We start from the raw sequence: 11,772 nt of genomic DNA, 5'->3' as shown, positions 1-11,772 counted from the left end.
AAAGCTAGCAGTGGAAGTGTACGGATGAATCGCTGGAAGTAGATCATTGTCCTCGTTCGTTGGTTTTATCCATAGTTTCGATTAAAGTCCGAAAATCGAGTCCATTTAAATGCATTTCTGCTTAATTTGGACAAAGTTTAACACTAATAGAACTATTCCACCGCTTTCAAAACATGTTTATTTGTTTTGGGGTTCCTTGGTAACCAGTACATAGCAACTTAAACAGTGTTGCTCGAGAAGATTATTTTTATCATTTACAAGGGGTCGCTAGATTTGTGGTAACTGGCGGTGAATCGTTAGCGAACAGTTTTAATGCTGATTTTTCTTCGGAGTGCCTGGTCGTGTCGTCGGTTCGACGATTATTCGTGACAAGAAATCCCCCAGAGCATTCTTCCGGGATAAAGATCCTCGCAACGCTAATCTACTGCATGAAATTGATTGGACTCCAGTATGATTTATTTCTTTAAATATACAATGCTTTATTGAGCCATTACTTTCGTTGTAGCCGGAATCTAATTTTCGGCGAAAAATCGAATTGTGTTCTCTACTGTAAATAACATGGAAGTGCATCCATTCTACGACGCATATGTTTGGCAAAACATCATGGGAAATAATTATTTTTATATTGCATTTCATAGCCTATTATCAGGAATCAGAACAAATTGGCTCAAATGGCACGTTCCCCTTGATATTTGGAGATGTGTGCCTTGCCATCAATTTGTTTTTAGCATCATTTTCCCGATATATAAGAGAGAAGGATTGAAAGGAAATGTTAAGGGTTGGACTAGGAGGATGGGAAAAATTGACGACACAAAAACACATAAAAGCAGAAGTAAATTCTGCACCCCTAAGGGATGCTGAACAATCTGCTGAGGATCACATTTAGTGGAAGCAGAAGGAAATTCTGAACCTCTACGAGGTCCCGAACAGTCTGCTGTTAATAAAACCTCCAACCCCCGAGAGGATTTAGAGATCTTACAAAAGCGACACCATTCTGCACTCCCGGAAGAATGCAGAACGACTCGCAGTATGTACGAGCAGAAGTAAATACGGTACCCCCCAGAGGATGCCAAACAATCTGCCAAACCCTATTTAAGGTGAATACAGAAGGGATTCATTCACTCCAGGAAGAACGATGAACCCTTCTGACTATAGCTCCTTACCACATTGGGTGAGAAACGAGAGAATATCCTTCAATTTTAGCTCCGCATACACAGACTCAACCATGTATGGAGAACCAAAAACCCGGATACGTAGCTGCGTCAATGCGGGACAGTTACATATCAGATGATATGAAGTACCATAATCGCATTCACACGAATAATACTCAGCACGTTGAATAGTAGCCATGTGATAATTGAGTTTGCAATGTCCAGTCAGAGCTCTGACCAGAATACTTCAATGATACTTGGAGAAATGCAGTAGACACTTTGACATTTTCAGATTTAAATCTGGTAGAAATGCTTTTGTCTGAGCGCAAGTTTGCAAGCTGCGCCAGTAGCTGGCATGTTTGGATGCAGCCCAAGAACGTATCTTGTGCTTTATCCAACTAGTTGAAAGTGGTAAAGCTGGTTCAGGACCAACGAAATCATTCGTTGCACCAGCTCTAGCCAACTCATCAGCCCATTCATTTCCAGTAATACCAGAATGGCCGGGTACCCATATGAAGTAAACAGCATTTGAAATGCTGAGGTCTTCAATTTGAGTTCGACATGCGATCACTAGATTCGACCGTGAGTCATTCGAACTGAGTGCTTTTAAGGCTGCCTGACTGTCGGAACAAAAATAAATACGTTTACCACAGATCCTCTGCTGAAGTGCCGATTGTACTCCACACAGAATTGCGTAGATTTCTGCTTGGAACACAGTACAGTATCTACCAAGTGAATGAGACTGCTCCAGCCTATTTCACGACAGTAGATACCAGCACCAGCACGACCATTCAACAGAGAACCGTCCGTAAAACAAACTATGTGTTCATCAAGTTGTCGTTCCATACAACCAGACAATCATTCCTAACGAAGAGGATAGCTCACATTGAATGTTTTAAAAGGAAAACTGCATGTGAGAGTTAGGTCACTAGGAGCGAGTAAATACTCATCCCACGGAACCATTTGAGACCACAAGCGAGTGTGACTGGTAGCATATTCTAATGGGTTACTGTTCCAAAGCCCTGTAACCCTAAGACGGTATGCACAAGATAATGCTTCTTGTTTTAGGAACACATGTAGTGGTTTAATGCACAGTAGCGCCTCTAGAGCAGCAGTAGGAGTTGTCGTGAATGCTCCTGTCATCGCCATTAGGACCATCCTTTGGAGATGATTTAGCTTTGACTGAACTGTCGCGACTTCTCCTTTCTGCCACCATACAAGACATCCATATGCTAAAATTGGTCTAACGATAGTTGTGTAGATCCAATGAATATATCTGGGTTTGAGTCCCCATGATTTTCCAAAAGCTCGTCTGCATTGGCCGAAAGCCATGCAAGCTCTTTTAATCCTGAAATCAATGTGAGCAGACCAATTCAGTTTTGAGTCAAGAATAACCCCGACGTATTTAACTTGATCGACCACAGTGACCCCTGAACCAAAGAACTGCAACGGACGAGCTCCTGTAATTATCCTACGATGAGTGAAAAGCACCATTGATGTTTTGCCCGGATTTACAGATAATCCAAACCTGACAACACCATTGTTCAACAGATCGCAGGGCTTGCTGCATTAAATCAAAGAGAGTGTTAATGCTTATACCGGTCATCAATATATGATAATCGTCGGCAAAACCATAAGTCGGAAATCCAAGGTTATTAAGTTTCCTTAACAAACTATCAGCGACTAGGTTCCATAAAAGTGGGGATAGTACACCACCTTGAGGACACCCACAGACACTCAGCTTTCTAATCTCTGGCCTGCCGAAGCGATGATCAAAGAAGTTGATTGCTAAGCATTGCGTGTATCCAGTAAGGGAAAAACCCAAGATATTCCGTTCACGACTGCAATGTTTAACCTCCTGCAGCCATTCAGCCATCGGCACGGAAATACACCTTGACTTAGGAGTTCCTATTTTTGTGGCCTTTTACGACATGGAATAGGAAACCAGTGGATCAATTCTTGGTAAAATATAATTCCGCCGGATGCCACACGGCTTACCTGTTTGGTGGACTTATACCACCGGTACAGGTGGACCGTAGCGTTATTCTTAGCAGTTGGGAAACCGCTACCGACACTACACGGCTATCTAGGCTGCTCAGAGAGGGAAGTTAACATTGATGGTCAACTTCCATGGATGGCCGAGCAGCCGGTTGGTCCTCGCAACGCTAATCTACTGCATGAAATTGATTGGACTCCAGTATGATTTATTTCTTTAAATATACAATGCTTTATTGAGCCATTACTTTCGTTGTAGCCGGAATCTAATTTTCGGCGAAAAATCGAATTGTGTTCTCTACTGTAAATAACATGGAAGTGCATCCATTCTACGGCGCATATGTTTGGCAAAACATCATGGGAAATAATTATTTTTATTTTACATTTCATAGCCTATTAGCTCAACAGCCAACATAATGTTTAAATAAATAAATCAATGATAACGAGTTTAAACTGTGAGGTATATTTTATATTTAAATTTTTATTTTCATTAATTGCTTAAGATTTCGGCATTAGCTCACATGCTTGAACACCGATAATGTCGGTAATTTGTTTCCATCAGCGACGAAGATCTCGGTAATTTATAGTTTTATCGAAACCGAAAATCTCGGTAAAGGCAAATTATCTGTCAAATGAAAAACACCGAAAATTTCAGTTGTTTTAATGTTTGCCGAAATAATTGCCGAGCACTCGGCTGTTCAAATCTCGGCAAAGTTTTGCCGAGATTCGAAAAAAAAAATCTAAGTGTGTTCAGTGTGAATAGTTTAGAAATTGGCTGATGAATATTAACTAATTCAATGGTCCATTCAAAGCAAAGAATTGTTGTTCTGTTTTAACACGACGTTTAAACTTTGCGGAATTTACCGACGGGGACGACAGAATTGGATTTTGATAATAAAACAAAAAAGTCACTAGAATCTAATAAAATTGCATATATCCTTATAAATATATCTAACCGTTCTAAAGCATATTCAACCGTTGATAAGAAAGTGGAAGGACATGCCATCCTATCTTATTTCTATTCATGACATTTAACAAGTTGCCAACATGACATAACAAATCAGGAAAATGATGTAATGGTTAAAATATAGCGCTTTGTATTACATTAGTTCATTAAAATTTCACGAGAATTTGGTTATTCCTAGAAACCATGAGCCCAGGACTGTGATCATGAGCAAGAACCTATCGAGCTTTGGTTATGTTTATATCAAAGATAAACTCAATATTACGGGGTCCCATATAAATCAAAGAAAAAAACTTGTTCAGTAATCGTGAACCCGTGAACTCTGTCATAGTATACTTTTATTAGTCCCTTGTTAAAAAGCGTCGATAAACAATACCGAAAGAAAATAAACAAAAGTTTACAAGTATTGCGTAAAAGAGTTGCTTCGACGACAATGAGCAATTTAGACGTATCGAACATTATCGATTTAAGATTCTAAAATTATTCTGACATTTTATTCCTGTACACCCCTTGTGTGATGTAAAAGATTTTTAAGAATCTACCAAACAGAAAACAACTTTTTGCTTTACACTACGCTACGTACTGACGACACGGAGATGGCCTCAGCCGACCACATAATTAGCAAAGATTACCCCATACCAATGGAAGAATTTCATAAAAGTATCGACAACAACTAGTATGTGATTCAATTCAAATGGTAGAAAAGGTCGGAATAGCACAATACAATACAGGCACAACAGGTATCGTATCTAACTTGTAAAATCGATGAATCATCAGATCTTAAACGGAATTGTTTTTTTTCGGAATGTCGTACATACCCTTTGTACCACTATCGAAAAGACTACATTATGCAACGAATACAGCTTTCGCAGTTTTCTCTCAACGCTCTTACCTTCGGAACAGTCACAACCGATCATGTCGGAAGACGGAATTAGATAAAACGGAACCCAACTACGAAAGTTGGATGGAAAACGGAATTAGATAGAACGAAACACAACTACGGAAGTTGAACGGAAGACGGAACTTGCAGAAGAAGCCACTTTGACACGAAGCGATTCTATTAACGTACAATGATTGAACCTGACCTGACAGTAGGAAGCGAAACTTGCGGAAGTAAGTTTGTATCAACCAGAGTCCAAGGACACACGGTTCTTTACATACAATGATCAAAGTTGACTTAATTCGTAATCTCAAATTTAACTCATTCTGGACTTAACGGATGCACTATTCAACAGATAAGAAAATGACTTTTACCAGACAAGTTTCACAACTTTTAAACTGACTTTAGAATCTCGGTTCTAACGGAATCAATTTAAGGTCATCGTCCAAGTACCATGCGTGCGGGTGGTTTTAGGAAATTTTCGATGGAAACTTTGAAAAATTCATCAAAACCAAAAACATACACTCCTTTGAAAAGCTTTTATCTATATGCAGGGCAAAAATGGCTGAAAAATTGTTTTTTTTTACCGGATACACAGCAAAAAACAATTGTAACAATCTCAATGTGATTATCAATTGATGTGAATAAAAAATTATACGTGCTGAACATCAAATGTAATGATTTTCTGTTTTCGAGAAATATTGCAGATAAATCACACGTTATCACATCGAAACCACGTATTGAATAGAGCTGCAGATAAGTCGCACGTTATTACATCGAAACAACGTATTGACTGAATACTTTATACGATTCTGATAGGAATTTATGCATCTTTTCGTGTAATATTACAACCTTTAGAATTACACCAACACATTCGTGATATTACATCAAAATTGCTGCACATAACTACTCACTACTGATGTGTGTAATAACTCCAAATACTGACAACGCTAGGTGAAACTGAACAAAAGAATATGGTGATAAAATATATGGAGGTCGGTGTCACTGAAACACGTCTGAATTAACTCAAAAAAGATAATCGAATGGATTATATTTCAGAACTTTCTCGGTGCATAGCAAGCAAACTTATTCTTTTTCTCTTGATAGTGAAACCAAATACAAATTATTTGTATTTGGTGAAACTCTCTTCTGAGTCTCGATCTCTTCAGCACCTACATAACAATTCGCAACGATTACGATATGATATCACAATAATTTCGGTGTCGTTCTAAAGGTTGTAATATTACACGAAAAAATGCATAATGTAATATCAGAATCATATACAGTATTCAGTTGAGATGATGCAATGTACTCAATACGTGGTTTGGATGTAATAACGTGTGATTTATCTGCAATATTTATGGAAAACAGAAAATTTTTGTATTTGATGTTCAGTACGTTTAAAGTTTTTTGTGTGTCATTTGATAATCACATAAAAGCGGCCCTTACACGAGAATTATTAATGTCATTTTTAATTATTACTAAAATAATGACACTCCAAATTTGTATGAAGAATTCATTATTACACGTTCATTAAAAACGACATTACTTGTTAGTAATGACACTTTTAATGATTTTGTAAGGGCCGCTAAAGATTGTTAAAATACTTTTGTTGCTGTGTACAGAAAGTTTTAATGGCACATTTACGATGAAACGAACCACCATTCTCCATCGTGAACAGAGATGCCAGATATTTTCATAGAAAATCTGTATTGCTTTGTATAAAAAATCTGTATTAATCTGTATTCACTAATAAAATGAAATTCTTACAACAAAATGATGCCAAAAGATGTTATTCCAATAAATTGTGGTTGTAGGATGGTAGATTCAATCAGTCATTGCCGCGCTTACAAGAATATATATTTTATCCACAACAAATGAATTGTAAATCCATATATTTATCTAGTTTGAAATTGTTGACTGCATAATTTGACATGGAATTTCAAAGCCCAATATTCAACGTCAAGTCGGGTCATGCAACTCTCAGTTTGACAGTAAAATTTCATGATGCCATTACTTCCTTGAATATCAGTTAAAATTGGTTTCAAATTATAATTTATATGGATTTCACAACAGATTTCCATATAATTTGTGATTTGTCCGTTGATTGTTAGACTTTTATCTCGTCCCTGGAATCAAACAATAGTTCAGACAAAAGTTTAATTTTTTATTTCCTACTTTTTGTGAGATCTGTATAAATCTGTATTAAATTGAGAAAATCTGTATGAAATCTGTACTCTGTATTAAATCTGTATGAGCATGTAAAAATCTGTATAATACAGATAAATCTGTATAAATGGCATCTCTGATCGTGAATTGGACTTACAAACCGAAATATTTCACTATAACCCTATGTTTTAAAGACGGCTACAACATTGACAGCGCTAACCGTTATTTTGTCATTTGCTGTTATTTTTCAAAACCGCTCTTCAATGTCCAATAATAATTATTCTCTTCTCTTTTCCTCGTGTGCATTATTATATAAACACGCATTCATTCATGACAAAACGAATACATTCGAAGATGCAAAACTTCCTTCTGAAACATACGGGCGATCGTCACCAGCTTTGCCAGATATACAGATTTATTGGTATTTATACCGATATTTGACCTCTATCCAGTAATACAGATATGTTCTAAAATACAGATAAATACTAATTTTGACTTGTTTAGCAACGGCAAATGGAGGTTGTGCTTGCTAAAATGAACCCCGGTTACTATTTTCTTATACAAATGTTGTGCAGATTCAAGTACAGATCAGCTGTTTTTCAAAGAAGGACACAGCAAAAGGAGATAAACGCCGATGAATATTTCGACTTTGGTTTCAAATCCTATTTAGAAATTATCGTATATTCTCAGAGCTATTTTTGATTAACCGATGAACTGTTGGTTTATCTTTAAGAGGCATGGAAATTTGACCATTTGCCTTCTATATCTACTAAATTAATCAGCATAAAAAGAGTATTGTCATATTTTAATTTTACTTTTATGCTTCCTGATAAATCTGCGGGTAATTTTATCGTCTCATTTCCGGCAGTAAAAGGTTCGGAAACCATCTAAAATAAAGAAAATTGGTAGTTTCGCTCTTCCTTACTAGAAATTGAAGTATCGCTCTGTTTGTTGGCATGGAATACGGAGGGCGAAACTTGAGTAAACAAATGGAATGACAGTTTTGCCCTTTATAGTTTTTTGTATTACTAAGATTGTGAATTGGGTAAATTTGTAGGATTTTGAAGCATTTATTGGCTAGATGCGAGAAACTCGATTTGTTTTCTTTTGTAAGATTAGCCCTTCTTTAAAAAACAGTTAAGATAACATACACGAGAACGAGTAATGTCTTTTTTTAATGATTTCTAGGTAATGACATTCCAAAATTGTATAGAGATTTCATCTTTACTGCCATTGCTTGATAATTACTGGTCCTCGTGTAATAGTATGTTCACATTAGCGCTGATATCAAGTGATATACGGATATACTTGATATCCGATGATATCATGTGCGATATCACTTGATATCCCATACAATTTGATGTCAACGCGTATTATCATTTTGGCATGATATCCGGGATATCATGTACGATATCATGTCGAGTTGTCAAAAATCGCAACTAGCAACACGGATAATGGCATTGAACGCACTCATTTATGAACGTCACTTTGAGAGTGACAATAAACACTCATTATAATTTCGAATTTTTCAACGAATACTTTATACGATTCTGATAGGAATTTATGCATCTTTTCGTGTAATATTACAACCTTTAGAATTACACCAACACATTCGTGATATTACATCAAAATTGCTGCACATAACTACTCACTACTGATGTGTGTAATAACTCCAAATACTGACAACGCTAGGTGAAACTGAACAAAAGAATATGGTGATAAAATATATGGAGGTCGGTGTCACTGAAACACGTCTGAATTAACTCAAAAAAGATAATCGAATGGATTATATTTCAGAACTTTCTCGGTGCATAGCAAGCAAACTTATTCTTTTTCTCTTGATAGTGAAACCAAATACAAATTATTTGTATTTGGTGAAACTCTCTTCTGAGTCTCGATCTCTTCAGCACCTACATAACAATTCGCAACGATTACGATATGATATCACAATAATTTCGGTGTCGTTCTAAAGGTTGTAATATTACACGAAAAAATGCATAATGTAATATCAGAATCATATACAGTATTCAGTTGAGATGATGCAATGTACTCAATACGTGGTTTGGATGTAATAACGTGTGATTTATCTGCAATATTTATGGAAAACAGAAAATTTTTGTATTTGATGTTCAGTACGTTTAAAGTTTTTTGTGTGTCATTTGATAATCACATAAAAGCGGCCCTTACACGAGAATTATTAATGTCATTTTTAATTATTACTAAAATAATGACACTCCAAATTTGTATGAAGAATTCATTATTACACGTTCATTAAAAACGACATTACTTGTTAGTAATGACACTTTTAATGATTTTGTAAGGGCCGCTAAAGATTGTTAAAATACTTTTGTTGCTGTGTACAGAAAGTTTTAATGGCACATTTACGATGAAACGAACCACCATTCTCCATCGTGAACAGAGATGCCAGATATTTTCATAGAAAATCTGTATTGCTTTGTATAAAAAATCTGTATTAATCTGTATTCACTAATAAAATGAAATTCTTACAACAAAATGATGCCAAAAGATGTTATTCCAATAAATTGTGGTTGTAGGATGGTAGATTCAATCAGTCATTGCCGCGCTTACAAGAATATATATTTTATCCACAACAAATGAATTGTAAATCCATATATTTATCTAGTTTGAAATTGTTGACTGCATAATTTGACATGGAATTTCAAAGCCCAATATTCAACGTCAAGTCGGGTCATGCAACTCTCAGTTTGACAGTAAAATTTCATGATGCCATTACTTCCTTGAATATCAGTTAAAATTGGTTTCAAATTATAATTTATATGGATTTCACAACAGATTTCCATATAATTTGTGATTTGTCCGTTGATTGTTAGACTTTTATCTCGTCCCTGGAATCAAACAATAGTTCAGACAAAAGTTTAATTTTTTATTTCCTACTTTTTGTGAGATCTGTATAAATCTGTATTAAATTGAGAAAATCTGTATGAAATCTGTACTCTGTATTAAATCTGTATGAGCATGTAAAAATCTGTATAATACAGATAAATCTGTATAAATGGCATCTCTGATCGTGAATTGGACTTACAAACCGAAATATTTCACTATAACCCTATGTTTTAAAGACGGCTACAACATTGACAGCGCTAACCGTTATTTTGTCATTTGCTGTTATTTTTCAAAACCGCTCTTCAATGTCCAATAATAATTATTCTCTTCTCTTTTCCTCGTGTGCATTATTATATAAACACGCATTCATTCATGACAAAACGAATACATTCGAAGATGCAAAACTTCCTTCTGAAACATACGGGCGATCGTCACCAGCTTTGCCAGATATACAGATTTATTGGTATTTATACCGATATTTGACCTCTATCCAGTAATACAGATATGTTCTAAAATACAGATAAATACTAATTTTGACTTGTTTAGCAACGGCAAATGGAGGTTGTGCTTGCTAAAATGAACCCCGGTTACTATTTTCTTATACAAATGTTGTGCAGATTCAAGTACAGATCAGCTGTTTTTCAAAGAAGGACACAGCAAAAGGAGATAAACGCCGATGAATATTTCGACTTTGGTTTCAAATCCTATTTAGAAATTATCGTATATTCTCAGAGCTATTTTTGATTAACCGATGAACTGTTGGTTTATCTTTAAGAGGCATGGAAATTTGACCATTTGCCTTCTATATCTACTAAATTAATCAGCATAAAAAGAGTATTGTCATATTTTAATTTTACTTTTATGCTTCCTGATAAATCTGCGGGTAATTTTATCGTCTCATTTCCGGCAGTAAAAGGTTCGGAAACCATCTAAAATAAAGAAAATTGGTAGTTTCGCTCTTCCTTACTAGAAATTGAAGTATCGCTCTGTTTGTTGGCATGGAATACGGAGGGCGAAACTTGAGTAAACAAATGGAATGACAGTTTTGCCCTTTATAGTTTTTTGTATTACTAAGATTGTGAATTGGGTAAATTTGTAGGATTTTGAAGCATTTATTGGCTAGATGCGAGAAACTCGATTTGTTTTCTTTTGTAAGATTAGCCCTTCTTTAAAAAACAGTTAAGATAACATACACGAGAACGAGTAATGTCTTTTTTTAATGATTTCTAGGTAATGACATTCCAAAATTGTATAGAGATTTCATCTTTACTGCCATTGCTTGATAATTACTGGTCCTCGTGTAATAGTATGTTCACATTAGCGCTGATATCAAGTGATATACGGATATACTTGATATCCGATGATATCATGTGCGATATCACTTGATATCCCATACAATTTGATGTCAACGCGTATTATCATTTTGGCATGATATCCGGGATATCATGTACGATATCATGTCGAGTTGTCAAAAATCGCAACTAGCAACACGGATAATGGCATTGAACGCACTCATTTATGAACGTCACTTTGAGAGTGACAATAAACACTCATTATAATTTCGAATTTTTCAACGAATACTGGCGTTCGGAGACCATAAAATGCAAGACTTCAATTATTGATTCAATTTTAATAGAGAAAGGTGATCTTATTTCAAATGAGAACATTCAATATAATACATTGATTGTCAAACGATATCATTTCGATCATATGTGAACACTTCGACATGATATGCATATCATCTCGGT

This window comes from Malaya genurostris, chromosome 3 (assembly GCF_030247185.1).
Source record: "Malaya genurostris strain Urasoe2022 chromosome 3, Malgen_1.1, whole genome shotgun sequence".
Classification (NCBI taxonomy): domain Eukaryota; kingdom Metazoa; phylum Arthropoda; class Insecta; order Diptera; family Culicidae; genus Malaya; species Malaya genurostris.
The sequence above is the reverse complement of the archived record's forward strand: the minus strand, read 5'-3'. Positions refer to the sequence as shown.